Raw genomic sequence first — 18,514 nt, 5'->3', positions numbered from 1 at the left:
TTTTGATGCAGGTTTAGCAAAATACCATGGTTGGCATACTCTGAACACTGAGAAGGTCGCTCTCTGACATGTAGCTACATGTTGTGGACCAGTCTCTTTCCAAATTTGGAAAACAGTTCAGAATTAACCTTTCTGAATCATCCTATATTTTTATGCCAACCTTCACTTTATACATAGAATGACTCCTTTCCAGATGTCCACAGCCATTCCTGATCTTCCAGTCATTAGACAGCTGAACCGTTTCTGTTCTGCAGATCTGTCAGCTATTGGGTCTCCACAATAGGAGCAGAACTTCTTCAGCCTAGAAGAAAATGTTAGAAATAATTATTTTTCCTTTCCTTTCTTGCTCTAGAAGATGCATAAAGCAAGAAGGAGCCTTCTTTAACCTGCCATTTATTTCCATTTCCTGCTCCTGTAGTAAAATTCTGTAGGTAGCCCCATTGTATCTTCCCTTCATCAGTCTGAAAAGAAGTGATATTTCTTGTTCTTATTAGAGCTTTCCTCCAGAATTTCACTCTTTTTGCTTCCTAATTTCCAACCTAAATTTATGCACAATCAGTTTCCATTTTCTAATTGCACCCACAAAGTGTCCCTTGTCCCTCTGTTCTCCCTTGTTGGTGTTTATCCACCTTACGTAACTTTGGAGAAGGATCGCATCCGCTCTCAGCTGTCAACTGTGAAACGACACGAGCCAAGCCCTTTCAGTCACATCCCGCAAAAGAGACTCTGTGTTCCTCTCATCAGCAAAATAGTCTTTTGGTGCACCTGTTCCCAGCTGAATTAACCTTTCCTGAGAACAGATGACCAGAACTGTACACGTTATTCCAGATGAGTTTTCACAGTGCTAATATATATATGGTATTAAAGCTTTTTATCTGCTCTGGAGGCTTCCTGACGCATGCTTTAATCACACGTGCTTTACTCATAGAAGCATTACAATGATATCTCCCAGTTAACCTTTCGAGACAGGTACACTTTGGTTCATCTCTATCTAGCTATTGAATGCTTGTTTTAGACAAAATTATAATCCATAAGTACGTAATTTAGGGAATAAACTAAATTCATTGAATTAAATTGATTAAATAAACCTGATTTCTGTTTCTCCGCTCATTGATGTTATCCAGTCCTTCCTGTGAGATATCCTGGTGCTTCTGTTAAGGAGTGAGCCCAGTAGCTTGGTATCATCACCAACGTGCCTGGTTTAGCTTAAACATATTAAGGTTGTTTACCTAGGTTTCAGTAAACTATTTCATGGAAAGATTATTGCTTCTCTTTGCACTGAGGACTTGAAATTCCTAGTTGTCCTCTGTGCTGCCAGGCATGCCGGCAAGAGAGAGCATTCTCAATTCTCGTAGCTGGCACTTGAGTGGCCCAATGTGGCAAAGAGAAACAGAAGGAGGATGTACGGTGGGTAACAGAGGGTTTGCTGTGTACAAACTAAATCTTGGATGAATTTACTAAGAAATTGAGATCTCTCCCACAGCTGTCTGGCTTATCACTAGGCCTGAGTTGGGCAGTGTCTCACAGAGATGGCACAAGACAGACCTGTGTTACCCCAAGACTTCACGGTATTAGCAACAGTGATAGCTCTTTTCAATTAAATGGTATAAATATTTTTTTATTTGACAAAAAATTTCTTTTTCTAACTTTGCCATTTTTATCCTGATTTTAGCTAAAACCTAGCTTGAAAAAATGTTTATCTGAGGGGAACATCTGCCGAAGTTTATCAAATTATAGCCCACTAAAACAGGGGTTGTGTTTGCTAAGTATTTGCGTTGTGTTTGCTATAGGTTTTATAGCCTATAGACCTCTTGTTGCAGAACTATGAGTGAAAATAGATCAGTTTAGTGCAGGAAGACAAACTAATTATTTGACCAAATTTTTAGGACAGAATTAAACGTCATCTGTTTATCTGTCATCCTTGTAGCAGTTGTAGCTGTCTAGAGCTTTACATTTACAGTAGAGAGAGTGATTAGGGGAAGCAGATGGGGTAGCTGTTTGGGGGTTTGGCTAAAACAACACGACCTTTGGAGCTAAGCCTGCTTACACTTTGGTCTTCCTCTGTTTAGGGTGACCTGCTTTTCACACTTCTTTTATTGGCGGGGTATGTAGTTCTTGAGAGAAGCTGAGTTCATTTGAAGTAGAAGTTGCTCAGATTCTTCTACAGTGTCTTCTCCAGCTGGCTTGAGAGGCTGATAATGCTTGGAATAATTTTTAAAGCTTTGTTTCTTTTTTCTTCTGCTACATTTTATAAACTTTTCTAATCTTTTTTTTTTTCCCCTCCTCTTTTTCTATCTGTTTTCTCTGGTCTCTTTGCAGAATGTGAGCTGTGCTTTTTTCAGTGGTGATATTAAAGGGAAATAAAAGGTTAATACAAGACCTGGGCAAATAATGAGTCCTTTCCAGCAGCGCTACCAGCCGAATTGGCTTTCAGCTGCATTGTGTGCTGAAAACTGATGACTTACAATTGGCTAAAGCTGACGGTGGGGCTGGAGCAGCTGTGGTATAGCAGGGTGGCAGAAAGTTGCAGAAACAACTGTTTTCATTAAAGCTGAAAAAGAATGTCGTTTTCCCCCCTTCTTGTGTGAGTAGGTGCTCTGAAGGTTTTCTTGTGCTGTTAGATACCTGATGAGGAGCAGCAAGATTTCAAGAGGAAAGCTGTTTGCATGTATGTAAACTAATGTTGTGAAGTGTTTAAGTAATTTATTTGGTAATGCTTATGCTTTAGTAAGGATTTTGTTTTTCTTTTCCTGTGGATTTAGTGCTTCTGGAAATGTTGCTGGATTAACAGTCCTGTAGTAGTCCATTTATCCAGAAAGCAGGTACTGCCTAGCCCCTGGCCTGGCATTGCCTTTGGCTCACCTGCCAATCTGGATCCCCTTGAGAAGGTGCTGGTGTCCATTTTGGTGTCTGTTCCCCCAGCCACCATCCTGTGGAGGTCTGAGAAGTTATGCTTTGCTGAAAGCTGTGATAGTTTTTTGTTGCGGACTGTGGACCATTTGAAATTCCACCAAGTACAAATTCATCTTGTGGCAGTGAAGCTGATTTATGAGGGCACTGCCTGGGAGGGCTGCATGGCATTTGCTGTGCCAAGGGAACTGTGTCTCTGTGGCTGGTGATTCTGGAGAGAAATCAGCTGCTGCTCTCTCCACTACTATTCCTACTAGCTCCTCTTTCTGCTCTGCTGCTATTGGGACCAACGTAGTTCCTCCAGAGAGGATCTTTTTCTGGGCAAATGTGTTTTCATACTATTACCTAGAGTCTTTTCATCTGTCCTAGCAATGTTACTGCTGCTTCCCCTGGGGCTGCGGCGCATACCCTGAAATGCGTCAATGTGTTGCCGTAAATGCTGAGCGCTTCGTTGTTTCCTTAATCCGTGCTGACTCCATCATTTCTGGGTATTACCAGAAAAGTGCTCACATAGTAATTGCATATGGTCCACTAGACTTCGTGTTCTTGCCTGCATCATCACATGAAGTGGCATTAGAACTGGGTAGATCTTCCCTCCAAAGCGAGGGGAAAACAAAGGGGAAGGAAGAGCCTAAGTGTCTCTTCTTATCAGCAAAAAAGAGGATTTGTTTTCGCAGACTAAGCTGCTAATGCTGAATGACATAAAGAAAGAGATAAGAGAGCTGCTAAGTCTTTGAGGAGCGTTGTGGGGACAAACTATGCTCTCCAAGGAGAATACAAAAGACAAAAAAAAGCAAAACCAGTGCAATTATGGAAAGGAAAAATAAGCCCCTCCAAGAAGAAGCTTAGCAGAGAAAAGGGGCAGCAGGCAGCAAAGTTATGATGTCTATGTCAAGGAAGCCACGGCCAATAGAGGCTGGTGAAGATCATCTTCCAAGTAACAGAGATCCATAAGCAACAGAAGAGAAATGTAAAAGGGTAAGGGGCCTAATTTGCTTTACCTTCCTCTAAAATAATTTACCATAGCTGCACTGCTTCAAAGAGTTACTGCATCAGGATGGGGTTTTCCTGTATAAACTCCCCCTTCTTCCATTGATTGGTAAAAAATAAGCTTCCAAGGCCAAAGGTGAAAAATGACTTCTACTTATGTTGTAGTTATTTCCGGAAAGAGAAGTATATGAAATACCAGAGAAAGATATCCAAGGGAGAGTGTCTTTCTCAAAGAAAGGTACTGAAGGACCAATAAGTGGGTTTGAGTTTTTAGCTGGGAAGCCTAAATCACCTTCACAAAACATTGAAAGCAAGAAAAAATTTTGCAGTGTGATGAGATTAGGTGAACAGACTGCAACAGAGGTGGCAGAAAATCTGACCTTTGCTTTTGTTTAAGTACTCAGCGGATTACCTATGGAAAGAGAAGCTCCCAGTAAAAGGTGTGATGAGATACCTTTGTGTTCTTGACAAATTTGAGAACTTCATAAGAGTCAAACAGGATGTCCTGAGTATTGTGCAGATCTTTGATGTAGTCATGAGTGGGACGTGGTGGAAAAAAAGTTATCGAAAATGCAAGACCAGCTTGCTTTAGGCATTCAGCAGGCTTTCAGGCATTGGTGATGTCTGTTAATAAGCCATTTTACCTGGTTTCTTAACTTTACCTAGTAATAGTGGAAATGGAGATCCGAAACAGCACAGCCGTACACAGCCTTGTGTATTTTGGTATTTCCCCCAAATTAAGCTTATTTTAGTGAACTGAAATTTTAGCATTTTAGAGAAATAGAAGTGCCACTGATTCCTGGCATGATCTACCCTTACTTCTTGCCACGGGTTTTGCTATATTTGCCATCCGAGTGTCTCGTGTGCTGGACAACACAAAGCAGGGCTGCTTCAAAACAGAACAGTCGACTTCTTATTAGTAGTTTGTTTGTTTGTCCTCAGGCCTATTTATAAAAACAGCCCCAGGCAGGGAATTCTGCCAGCAGCCCAACCGCTAAACAATTACAGATCTTTTCTCAGAGCAGTGTGTTCAAATCTATGCAATAATTCAGCAGCAAACGATAGCCCCTGCTCACATGTGTATGAAAGTAGCTATTTTTGTGTGACACCTTTTTTTTTTTTTTTAAATAAAAACAGTCTCAAAAAGTATCCATGTTAATGCATATAAAATTAAAAAATCTAACTTACAGGGATCACTGACAGTTTAGTGAAACCAGGCCCACAATGATATGCAGAACTCAGAATGAAGTCAAAATGGTCAAATAAATATTAATCAAAAACTATACATAGGCTGCACACTCAGACAAGCAATTCAAGGGACTGGTGCTCACAAAGGGCCAGGCTTTCCAGCTCCCTCCAGTTAGGTTTAAGCAAAAAATAAAAGGAAACCCCTTGTAAGGGAGAAGATTCATCTTATTTTGAAAGGACTCGGTAAAATATGGTTTTATTGGTGGTATGGTACTTCACAGATTTCAGTTTATGAGTGTGATAGATGGTTGGTTGGTTTTGCATCACAGATGAGATGCCGTCTTTTATTAGCGGATGTAGAACTAAAGGGACCAAATATGCCAGAAGTAGAAGGAGGCTTAAACGTTTGGATCTGACTTTTGGTTTTGTTCAGACTGCTGTAACAGCATAGCAAGAGGATTTTGTGAGAGTAGCATGTTAAACCACAGACAGCAAACAAGTCTAGTAAATCTTATGAAAGGAGTGAGCATCCAAATGAGACTCTGGGGGGAAGTCCTCTCCAATGGAGGCTGCAAGCTGCACAAGGCTGGATCACTTCTCAGTATGAAGTACAGAAGTAATGAACCATCTCTGCTTGGAGAACGTGTGTTTGTTAAGCAGCGTGGTTGTATTTCAAGGGTTTGAAATGTTCTTTCTGAACTTGAAATATGTGTCTGTGTTTGCTAGGTGTGACGCAAGCTTTTGACAGTTTTGCATTTGATTTATAACTTAAGCCTTAAGGAAGACTTGGAATTTGGGATTTAACTCCAAATTGCTATGGAACTTGTTAGGTATTGTTTAGATATTGGGCTTTTACAAACTGTTATTTTATTATTATTTAATTTTATTCTTTCTTGGAGGGAATACAAAGCAAACCTGCCTGGCTGCTGCCCATGGAGAGGTGTGGCAGGGACAATCTATTCCTCAAATAGCTTAGGCCCGGATTATATAAATACACCCTTGAAACATTTAATCCCTCCATTGATGTCTGAAGATTGAGGTATATCCTGAAGTAGCTCAACTGCTGTGCACAGGACAAGAGTTGGAAACTCAGAATCCTCGTCTCCTTTTCCTGTGTACGCATATTGCTGGAAAACATGCTCTATTAAAGGTATGACGAGGCCAAGTCGCTGCATCTCCAGCACATACAGCAAATTGGAGGGATATGGCACATGGATGGAGGATGCCCACAGCATTGTCTGCTTTTCCTCCTACACAGCAGCCTGGTAATGTGAATGAGAAAGATTGTATTTCAGGATGCATGCTCTGTCCCTCTTTGCTTTTCAGGTTAATGACAAAAGACTAAAGATGTCAAACTTTGGATGCCATGGTTCAAAAATGAAGTCATACAGTATTAAAAGTGTGTATACCTCTTGAACTAGGAGGGGAGGGAGTTGGAAGGAGTCTTGTAGAATTTGTATAAGCTTTTTTCTTATCATTTGTTTACTTTGTCATGTGCAACCTAATATGTAATATTGGATTAAGGAGCAGATGCAGACTTTAAAGTGTTGAGTTCTGCAAAGTTAGTGACTTATTGTTTCTTTTATCTTTTTTTCTTTTACTGTTTTCCTATTTCTTCTTTGTCATTACAGTTTAAAAAAGGGGAGCTGAGCAGAAATGTAATTCTCAGTTTCTGTTCCTCCTTTTTGCCCAGAGCCCGTGTTGGATTGCCCTGGTCTCCCTGCCCTGCAGATCATTCAGCCACTGTTCTTTATATAAAGGGTTAAGATCTGATGATGTTGAAACCAGTCTCCTGTTTACAATCATTGCAGAACTGTAGTATGGAAATTTCCATCTGCAGCAAGATTTAAAAAAAAAAAAAAAAATCCCTGCTGATTTTGTGAACACTTAGATCCAAATAAAGAAATAGTGGCTGAATCAAGCATATTAATTCTGATTAGCACATACAGTGTGTTCAGCCAAAGAGGTCTAAGCTAATAGCTTGCTGTTAGCTTGCTCTGCTACTGCAGCCGGCAAAAGTTTTTCACTTGCAGAGGTACCTAAACTGCTCAACTCTGATAGTCTCTGTATTGAGGTCTTCTAAAGTGCAGTGCTTCCTTCTTTACTGAGATATGATCAAGGTAAAAAATTACTGACTTTGTAATTATTGCTAGCAGTGGTTTAACTTCTCGTTATTTAGCTCTTTCATCTGTTTGGTCAATGACGAGTACAAGGATGTTGATACTTGTGGAGAGTAGAGTTCATAGTGCAAGATGTCTGTGATAGATTTAAGTCTATGATATGATTATTTTTGGCAGGAAAAAAAAAATTGTGGATCCTACAGGCCTTTTGAAGAAACTAGACAGTTGTTTAGCTTCTCTAAAAGCAAGAGCAGTGCTGCCTCTGTTTCACGTGTTGTGTTTTACACATTTCCAGGCTTACCAGGGGTGTAATTTTACATAGAAATTGTGTTGGACTTTCCATATCAGTTCTGAGCACACATTAATAAAGCACCTGTCTCCCTGCATCCACAGCTGCCTCTCCTGCTCCTTCCACAGCCCAGCGCTGTAACAGTCACATGGTGTTTGCAATGTGCACAGAAGAGTACACTGCTTGTATTTAAAGCACTGAAAACTTTAAAACTTGCATTGAAGACTCTGATATTTTCTACTAACCACAAAATTGAAATTATTATTGCTGTGTTAAGTTTCTGACAGTAGCAGATTACAAAAAGCAAACTTTATGACAGAATGCACAGCTGGGCTTTTGGGAAGAGGTTCTTTCCCAAGTTGATGCTTTTCAGTTGTGTCCGTGTTAAGGTTTGTCACTGGGCCAGACTGAGAAAGAGCATTTGATGTTTATGAAACTGTATTGCTGGTCTGTGTGCCGCTGAGAGGCAGGAATCAACCGATCTCTTTCTTGTGGGCTGTGTGCTTAGTGCTCACTTGAGCACTCTTGTGCGCTGGCTAATGAGCTTGGTGATCTCAGCATCTTCAGGCTGCTCTAAGTGACTGTGTTTTTTCATGAGAGCAAAATTAAGGGTGTTCCACTTCCTCCTATTTTGCTTTTAGGACAAGTTATAATTAATCTTCTCTTGCCTTTGTAAACCCCAACCCAAAGTTCTGCATAAGCAATAATAAGCAAGGTTAATAATTGAACAGTATAGTGATTTATATTTTCAGAGGCCTTTACAAGCATTATACAGTTAACTGTCACAACACTTTTGCTGTAAATGAGCATTATGCTCATTTTGTAGCTGGGGAAACCTCTTGCTGAACTGCAGAGCTGTGTTGAAAGCACGAGTGAAACAAATGGTAGCATTGGGATGGATTCCCAGCAATGGAAGGTGGGATACCTTGGGTTTACCTGACAGGGCAGAATATATGATAATGCAAAACCCCTATGCTTGCTGGGGAGAGCAAGTATCCCCAGACAGCATCCGAGGGGGCTATACCATGCGTGTTTTTAACTGTGCACTGACAGCTGCGGGTGATCTCCTGTTGGATAGCACGGAAGGTGGCTGGGCCTCTCTCTGTTGCTGTATTGGTTACGTGTAGAGTTGTTGGCCTCGTGCTTGCTGGTGCAGGGCACGCTGGAACAGTCAAGTGGGATTTGCCCCAGGGAATGAGGAAACACTGTAAGAATCAGGATCTGAATTTTTTTTTTTATTCTGTTTGCCTTTTGGCTGCCAGTCTCCACATGAAACATCATCTATAGCACAAGGAACACTTCAGTGATTGCTTTTAGGCTGTTTTTTCAGTCACGGTCCCTGGTAGTGTCCTTGTGGTTAAAGCAGGTGGACATTAAAAAGGAGAACATGGATGAGCAGATGAAATGCTGATGTGAACAGTATTCCCAACCTCAGTGCTCAGCTGGGTCTCTCAGGCACTGCCCTGATCTCAGGGTGCTTTTCTAAAGGATGCTCTGCAAGCTACTGTGTGTCAGGATAACACCCTTGGGCCATTACTGAAGATGGAGCATGGTCTCCCCAGCATCACCAGAGGTGGGAAAGGCTGTGAAATGGAAGGCTTCTGTGCTCCTTTTCCTAAAGCCATGGCTTGAAAGAACAGAAAAATCTGTTTTATAGCTTTTTTTGCCCAGACAGTTCCATTGTTTTTGCTTGCATACACAGCCTTCCTAATTTGTATAGAAAGAAAAATCTGCAGTGGAAGAGAGAATATCTTAAAAATGAGACAAAACCCACATACAGCTCTGGGGGAGATCACAAAAAGTTGTCCAGGCTTTATTGTTGCAGAGAGATGCACTCGTAGGATACATCTTGGGTGGGTGGGTTTTCATAGTAAAACATGGGCACTTCAGATTAGAGGTGAAATCCTGGCAGTGGTCAAGCCAGTGGGATTTTTGCCAGTGATTTTAATCAGAGCCAGAATTTCACCCTAGGTCTATAATCTTGTGTAATCTCCCTTTGAAGTCACATGGATTTTTAACCAATGTCTTATATAACACCAAAACAATTCACTATCCACCCAATATTGTCTGTTTTCCTGCGTAACCGAAACTGAATGTTCTAAATGTGTTTTCCAAAAAACTGAGATGATGCTGAATTAAAAATATGATTTTTTTTTTTTCCTTTTTTGAAATATGGAGTGTTTGTAGAGTCACTTTGATGGTGTGGCAATATTTTTCTTTTGAACCCCTGGTCTGACCTCATGGCTGACCATGCTTTAAGCTTGAGGTTGGGATAAAGATTTATGTAGGACTCTTCCAACCTGAACTATCCTCTGATCTTATGGTCCTGTTTTGGATCTTAGAAAAATGCCTTTTAGACTCATCTGCTGGTTAAGAAACTGATAGGCTGCTGAAAATGCAGTTTGTCTCCTTAAAATTAATGTAATAATCAACCATCATTCAGAGCAAGAATTTCTGAGTTTAGGTTCACATCTCTGCATATCTGGGGCGCTGTAGCCACGGACTTGCTCTACTGAAACCTGAGGAAATTCCATCTCGCTTACATTTTTCATTCAGAATTTCACTCTATGGTCAATGCAACTTCTGGTGTTTTTAGGGCTGCAGATGTCTTTTGAGCCTTCTGGGCTAAAAGAGAGAAGGTGAGATGGAAACACCTTCAGTACGATAGTAAAATGCTTCCGTGTCAGAATGAATTAGAAGAGCATCACACAAAAAATTATTTTGAGGCCAGAACTCCTGTGTTGTTTTGAAAGGGGTGGTTTATTTCAGATCATCAAAGATTATGAATCTTTGGAGGTTTTCAAGACAAGACTGACTAAAGCCCTGTGCAACCTGGTTGGAGTTCACTGTTGACCCTGCTTTCAGCAGGAGATGGGACTAGAGACGTGGAAGTCCCTTCCACTTTGAATAATGAACTTGAATCATGCACAAATCTCCTTGAATCAGCGTTAGTAGATCCTTGTCAAACACAGACTACAAATTATCAGGTGACAGTACATCAGACTGTCTTTCTTGTGCAGATTGTTTTTAACTTCTGTACTCATGGGAGGACTGAAAGCTGGATTTTTGCTTTACATTTAAATTCCTCATCAGATGTTCTACCTGTAATTAACTTATTTGAGGCTTCAGTGACAGTTATGTTCTGAACCGGAGATCACCAGTGGAAGGGATACACCAGGCCAAACACAAGTGCTTGGATTAATGGAGAAATTTCTGTTTAACATTCCTTGGCCTCTGCTGCAATCGAACTATGTGGGAAGAACAGCCTTTGAGGGATTTACAAATCTCTTTGTTACTGCTTGCTTTAAGGTAAAATCCTGGTTCCTCTGGGTGCTAGACCCTATATAGACATACAGTGAAAGAAAAATTTTGCTATGAGAAGTTTATATTATTTATAGTAAACGCTGAGGAGGGCTTCAACAGAACCAAACACAGGAGAAATGACTTACTAGAAGTCAGAAAGTATGTCAGCGACAGAGATGGCTCTTAATTCAGTGTTCTGTTGTTTCCTAAATCTTCCAGGATTTAGGAATTCTAATCTACATCTGAGAAGATTTTATACTCCCCAACAACAGCATCTTAATTCAGGAATAAAATTGCTGTTGACCTGGACAGGTTTATATACACATATTTTAATTTACAAACAGTTAAGGAAAACTTTCTGCTATATTAATTCATTTATATTGTCAGTTTAATGAGTTACCTTTTTCAACCTCCTCGTTATACCTTGGTATTTTGGGTTTTGTTAAAAATTATTCACCTTGTAGTTCCTGTTTCTTTGTGGCTTCTTCATTTGCATTATTTTTATCTTAATCCATTTTAACCTTTAATTTCCTTTCAGTTCTTCCCATCGTAAAAGATAAACCTCTGCCTCTACAGATCACTCAGCTTTGAATGAACTTGCACGCATCTGACTCAGGCTAAATTTGTTGTAGAGCACATCTTTTTAAAGCTATGAGTTTTCTTTGGTGAGGGTTAACTTCATATTATTTTGAGTTGAATGTTCCAGCCTGGGAATTGTTTCAAGTGGCAGATTAAGGGATTTATGAAGAGGTTTGTCTAAAGTACTTAGGAATGCAGGATTTGCAATAGCAGGTGAAATAATTTGTCAGTTAAGTCTGGTAACCTGCCTCCAGCAGTTGTCATCTCTAATGCCATGGTGAAAATGTCTTTTCTTAGCCTCCCTTGTACAATTGAGCTGGTTACTTGTATAATGCAGTATAGGATAACTGTGGGAAAACATAGATTGTGTTTTAAAAGAATAATTAAGCTCCTTACACTACAAATTTGACCCATATTTAAAAATTTTGAAGGTGATACAGAAAGTTTCAGACTGTAAATCTGGTTTCTGTTCTCCAAAAAAACCAAAACAAACAAACAAACAAAACCAAACCAAACCCAACCAAAACAAAAAAAAAGGGACAGAAAGCTTTACCCGGGGCCTGTTCTCTAATTTCTCTGAAGTAACATTTGTTTTTCTATGGAGGTCAATATAGTTCAGAGCAAAAGAATGAATTGGGCTTGGTGATGTCCCCAAGGACTACTTTAAGACAATAATTGCAAACAAGAGATGACTAGAATTAGAAATTGGGGATCAAAATTTGTTTGGTGGAAATAAGGTCCTATTTCTAAATGAGAAGAAGACCACTACCACTTCCTGGCATCTGTCATTGGTCACCAGAGATTTTAACAATCTGCATCTGATATCTGGGGAGTTGGGGGCCAAAGGAAGCATGTCCTGCTTTTGTGACTGCCAGCCGCCTGTCCTCCACCTGCCCAACCTGTCACCACAGCGGGCCTTTCTTGTTGTCATCCCAAGGAATGTCTTTATCCATCTGGGACAGAAAGATGGACATAACGTAACAGTATATTCTCTTTGTCTAATTCTTAAACTCCACCTAAACAGGAAGGTTTGGGGTTTTTTTCCCCCCATCTCTCTTTTATTTTGTATTTCCAGAGAGAGAGCATGTCATCAGTCATGTGGCTTTTCTTTTGCATCATGACTGTCAGCACCTGAAGGAAAACCTTAAATTGCCAAGCACTGCTGTAAATTGGACAGGTTGCTGCATGGCTGGTTGGGCATTGTACCATGCCTGTGTTTCTCCAGCTAAAAGCAAAAGGAATAAAGAAAGAACTGTGTTGAAATAAAAGCTTTACATTTTTGTCTGCTTTAAATTCTCCTTCCTCACTTCTGTACTCATAATAGAACACCTTTAAAGATGGTTGCTGTCCTTGCCCAAACCGTTTTGGATCTTCCCAAAATGACCCCAACTCTTCCTTCAATTATCTGTGAAGTGTGGCCACCTCCCACGTCAATCCCCCTTAACTACCTGTGAAATCTGGGTATTCCTTATGGCGCTGTAACTCCTGTCAGCTTCTCACTCTGTTTGCTATGACCAGCAATTTCTCTTGTCACGCTGGGGAGTTTCCATGGTCTGTCCAGTTAGCTAAGGTTTACACCAGGCCCTGGTCATCAGCTTGTGTGCCTTAATGCAGACCCCCAAAGTTGTCTGCATGTCACATCACATCAATTTTCCTATCCTCTTTCTAGCTTAATGTGCCAGTCTTCTCCATCGTGTGGTGGCCCTGAGCACCCTCCTCTCTGACCAGGCACGATTTCAGCCCTTTTGAGTGACTCTTTCCCTTTGTGCCCTACTTTTCTGCCTGTAGCCTCATTTTGCGGGTGCCGGGCATGGAAGCTCTTGCCTTGCACAGGAGACTGAATTGAGCTGAAGCATGGTTAGCTGTGAAAATTGGCAACTTTATTTCAAGAACTAAGTCAGCTTCAGCATTTGTGTGCATTCAGAGGAGTGTGGGCAGGACAGAGCAGACCTTTGACACTGAAGGTGCCTTTGGATCAGCAGGCATTGCCCCAGAAGGAAATGGTTGTGGAACACTGCAGCCTGTACTGGATCCTGTTCATCCTGCTGCTCCAGCCTTTTTTCCCCTTAGGACCTGCAAGAGCTCCTGCAGCTGAGTAAAGAATTCCACCAGCTTCTGGAGCGGAAATGGGCAGGAGCTAAACCTGCTCAATTGTGTTGATATTGTCCTTGGCGTCTGAAAGGTGGTTGAAGCGGTGAGAAAATGACTCCATGCCCGTGATGCTGGGAGTAGCCCTTACTGCTGGGTGCAGTCCCACCTGTACCAGGATCCAGTCATAGAAGTGCTGAGTGGAGGTGTAGACTCTGGGCTGGTTTGCTCTGGCACAGCCTTTCCCCCAGCTGGTCACTCCAGCCAGCCAGAATTGGTCAGCGTTGTTGTGTTTGCACACAAGAGGACCACCGCTGTCACCCTGCAGCAGAGGAGAGAAGACTGAGGTGGTGTTGGGTGGCCACTGTCGCGCTATGGCTGGCTCCTTCTCTCTCACAGCACCTGCCAGAGCTCTATTCACTGCACAGAAAGGCTCTGCTCAGGTGCTGAAGCCTACAGAACCTTGTCTGGGGGGGGTTATGGGCCTGCAAGGTAGATCTTTCTCTCCTTTCTGCCCAGTGATTGTGATGTGTGGAAGAGGGATGTTCTGGGATTGGGATCTGGACCTATGGGCTGCCAAGAGCACTGGATGGGCTTTCTGTGCAGAGTTCCCAGCCTCTGGGACAAGGGGGACACTGGGCAAGGACCTGCAGTTGGGGAAGGGGAGGTGAGCCCCAACAGCAGTGAGGACTCAGCAGTGGGAGGGTGACTTGCCAGGCAAAGCATGCACCAGGGTGTGTTTGGGTGGTTGTGGTGGGACTGCCTGTGCTGCTGGGGCTTGACTTGTAGCAGGCTCGTACCTGGCAGGTGTTGATGCCACCCTGCGGACAGCCAGCACACAAGTTGTGGGTATGGATGGCCCCTCTGTACCATCGGCTGCAGTTACAGAGGTTGACATCAATGAGGTGAACCTTGGCCTTCTGCAGAAGATCAGTTGATCCTCCAGCTGTGAGCACAGAAAGGAATTAAAACCTAGCAGCTTGTTGCCAGTTCTCCTCCCCTGTCTGGGTGAACCCGTTCCCTAGGGCTTGGCTTTGCATCTTGAAGGCATTGTACTGGTGTTTCCCTTCTGTCTTGCTTTGGGTAATGGGTCAGGCCCATCTCTGAGGTCCCTCCAGCCTGACTCTGCTGTCAGGAAGCCCAACATATCTCCCCAGTGTGCCAAGCTGGCACTCAGGACTTTTTGGGAACTCACATCTTGCAGTCGTGGAGCCCCAACCACTGATGTGGCAGGTTCTCAGCTCTGACACTCTCAGTGGGGCATCAGGCACGTAGGTGAGCTGTGTGTAGTAGCTTACTGGACAGGCTGGTCCAATTCCAGCAATGCAATGTCGTTCCTCTCTGAGATATTACTGTAGTGTTCATGAACCTGCTTAATATTGCGCACTTGGGCCTCAGGGCCTAGCTGAGTCAACTGGCCGACCCTGATCACCACCCACCACATCGCGACATGCCTGGAAGATGGAGAGAGGGGTCAGAGGGAGCAGAGCCACGTGCTGCGGTAGCCCAGCAGTTCCCTGCCTTCTGCTTCACAGGGGAGAGAGGAAAGCAGCACTGTGGAGGGTGCGACTGCCCTAGCATGCCTTAGGCACAAGGATTATTGAGCTGGGGGCTGCTAGGAAGCAGGGGCATGAGCCCAGCCTTCTCCTGAGCAGTCTCTATGCTGGGCACTGAGCATACGGCAAAGAACCGAGATAGGAGCGGCACATGGTGCTGCAGACAGGGCACCTGCTGGTGTTGTGGGACTATCCCCATTCCCTGATCCTCCTTACCTGGCCTCGATGAAGCAGTGGGCTGCTGTGAGTCCACCACTGTGAGCTGATGAGGGACCCTCCACATATACGCCTTGTGCCTGTTTCCCAGGGATCCTGGATGCTGACAATCCAGGGCCAGGCCCCCAGCTGGGCATCTGTGCCACCTGCAATGCATGAGGTGCTGCAGTAAGAAGCCATGGGCCGGAGCCTACAGGTCCCTCCGTAACCAGAAACTCATTACTGTCCTGTTCAGGCTGAAGGCCAGCCTTTTTCCTTCCCCACAAGGCATTGCATGGACAACAGGGCCAGGGAAGCCCATGGGGTGTGCGTATGTACGGCCCTGTTTCTGCTTTAGCCCAGTAGATGAGTTGTAGCAGCCACTTGGCTGCTGGCAAGGAACTGAGGCTACCACAAAGGGTTTGGGAAGATGTGGCACAGCCACGGGGGACAAGCGGACACCCTCCAGTGAACCCCATAAGGGTTGCCCAAGCTCCCTCCCAGAGCCTTGGGCTGCTTACCCACAGTTGTCCCATGTGCCGTGCATGGGCCAGCACATGGCCAGCAGGAAGAGGAGGGGAAGAAAATTCATCGCTACCAGTGGCATGTGGCAGCTGCAAGAACCAAGGGTTCATCATCACCAATGCAGCAGCCAGCGCAGTGCCTGCAGTACTCGTGGTGCCCTTGTTCCTGGGGCTGATGTCACAGAGTTGCTGGTTCCAGGTGCTGGGCACGGTGGCCTCCTGAGAGGGAGGCAACATGGGAGGTTCCAAGCAGGAGGGGAGGCAGAAGCTGTGAGTGGACACCCCCAGCAGACCCCTGGCTGAAGGCTCTGCTTGCAGGATGAGGATGTGTAGACCCCGTGGCAGGGAGCAGCACTTGGCTCCAGCACTGCCTGCTAACAGCTAGCAGGAAAAAGCAAGTGTGGCATCACAGCCTCTTTGGGAAGTTCACTGCCACCCTGTTGTCTGCAGCTGTTTGCCACCAGGTCCTTCCCAAAAAATGTACGCCAGAGAACAGAACTACTGTTTGGGTGTTGAAGAACCCATCAGGTTACAGCCGCAGCAGGCAAGCAGTGATGTGCAAGCCAAATAAGCCAAGCACACCCAAGCAGTGTCAACCGTCCTGCACAAAGCATGGTGAAAGGCACAGCAACACCCTCCGCCAGGCTTCATGTCCTTGCTGTCTATGAGTTATAGTGCCATTCTGGGCCAACACCAACAAGGGCAGTTGTGCCGCGTGCTATGCGTGGCCAAAGACATGCAATTTTAAGCTCTAGGCAGAGAAGGATGCTCCTGCGCTCAGCCCTACATGCCGTTCTCCATGGCTTTGGGAAATCCTGTATCAGCCTCATCTCATTGGTTTGCCTTCTGCAGCTGTATGGGGGAGCCTTGCCTACATGCTGGAGTGCAGAGCAGTCATGAGCGAGAAGCAGGAGCCAGCCACGTGCGTTGCATTTGCTGAGCAGAGCTTGGTCCCTGGAGTGTCGAGAACAGTGGCTTGAAGAATGGCAGCCTCAAAGCTCATGAAAGGTGTGGGAGCAACCTGGTCCCTTGGATGACACGGCTGCTTCAAATTCCCTTTCCTCGCTTCTGCGCTTGTACTAAACCACTCTCAAATATAGTATTTACTGCTTTGACACTAATCAGTCCAATGTTTCTGTACCTTGAAGCTCCAAAACTTGATTAATTATTAAATGTCGTACCATGCCTGGGTCATATTTCACCCGTGCACTCTCAGCACTTACGTATTATATAAATATTATCACAGCAAGCCCACTATGGTGGAACAGGGCTTTCATCAGTGTTTCTGGTTTCATCAGTGTTACCCAGACCGCGTATGAAGAAACATCCATAAGCAGCAAAGCAAACAAGGACAATGGTGTGACTCGGTGTTACAGAAGAGTGACAACCAGTTCACCTTTCCCAACTCCAGTCTTCATCTTCTCATGGGTTATGGAGCTGATTGCAGAAAGGTGTGTTGGCTGAGGAACATTAATGAGTCAGGACGCTTTTTGCTCTTGAATCTGTGATTGACTTTATGGGCAGTCTTTGTACTGCGTTCTCACCATAAGCAAAAGGGAAGGTACTCGTGTATTTTGCAAGAATGCTGAGATGTAGCTAAAGTGTTTGGTGGACAGCTTGGGAGGAATTTTAGCCTGGTTGGAGCATTTTGCAATGTAAAAATAGAATAAAAAAAGACCTGGTCAGAAAATCTACTTGGCCTGTTTGTGAGTTAAACTTTGTACTTTTTCTGGAGCTCTCTTTTCCCAAAAGTGATCCCTGGGTTTTGCTGGAGGGAAGGGGCAGTTTCCGCCAAAATAATGCCATGTTTCTGGCGCCAAAGAATAGGGGACTGTGCAGACAAGAGAACTTGAGAGACAAAGAGGCTGGCACCTACAGGACCTTGGCCATTCACTGTGGGAGTAGAGGACTGGCTAAAATCCACTGTCCACCAATCTCGGTTAAAGTTCTGAGTGCACAGGGAAAATGGAGTTGATGTGGTTGAAGGGAGAAACAAGAATGGGTATCAGTATCTGCGTGTTTGTTCCTGTGCTTCAGGGGTTGTTTTCTCTGTTAATTATGTAATTTGTTGAAAACTATAGAATTTGCATAGAATCCTGTTTGTGGAAAGTTGTTCTCTAGCATGAATAATTTGGACACATAGGCACTGAATGAAAGGGAAAAAAATGATTATAAATTTTGTGATTGTAAGACTGTAGCATGTGAGAGAGCTATTAGAGCCACGTAAGACTGGGACTATTCAAATATACGTTTCTCTTTCCATTTGTGATGTGTGGTGAAGGGAGCCAGGTCTGATGTTAGGAAAACTATATTTAATCCCTGGTGTGTATCATCAGACAGCTCATAATTATATTGTCTGTTGTGGTAGAAAACAATTGAAACTAAAATGGATTCAGCCTTTATGAAATCAAAGCCAAGGTCTTAAGCCCCATCTCTGTGACACACCTTCTGGAAGCGCTGGCTTCCCATTCTAGACCTTAGGAGACGACTCAGTTCAGCCTCTTGCACTAAAGCAGGATGGGTGTAGCTGGACTGGATTGAGGTCCTGGATGGCCAATGGGTCACCCAGAGCTGGCAGGACCGATGAAAAGAGGGACCACCTGCTTAAGCAACATATGGTGCTCCCACAACCAACTCTCTCTTCCTGGTCCTGCATACAGACAGATGTACAGGTTGAAGAGCTGCCTCTGCTGAATCCACATGGGAGGAGGAGATGATACTACGGCCTTCCTCATCCAAGACCACCCTTTCCATGAAAGTGGAGTTTGTGGG

The 18,514-nt window shown here is 43.8% G+C and overlaps 1 protein-coding gene and 1 pseudogene across 3 annotated transcripts in view; one reads left to right on the top strand and one right to left on the bottom strand.

The window, feature by feature from the left end:
• Positions 1 to 18,514, top strand: part of PRKAG2 (protein kinase AMP-activated non-catalytic subunit gamma 2) — a 236,415-nt gene that overhangs the window by 19,234 nt on the left and 198,667 nt on the right. The window lies entirely within an intron of this gene.
• Positions 13,417 to 15,810, bottom strand: LOC141738192 (acrosin-like; annotated as a pseudogene).

This window comes from Larus michahellis, chromosome 2 (genome assembly GCF_964199755.1).
Source record: "Larus michahellis chromosome 2, bLarMic1.1, whole genome shotgun sequence".
NCBI lineage: Eukaryota > Metazoa > Chordata > Aves > Charadriiformes > Laridae > Larus > Larus michahellis.
This window is presented reverse-complemented; position numbering and strand designations above follow the sequence as displayed.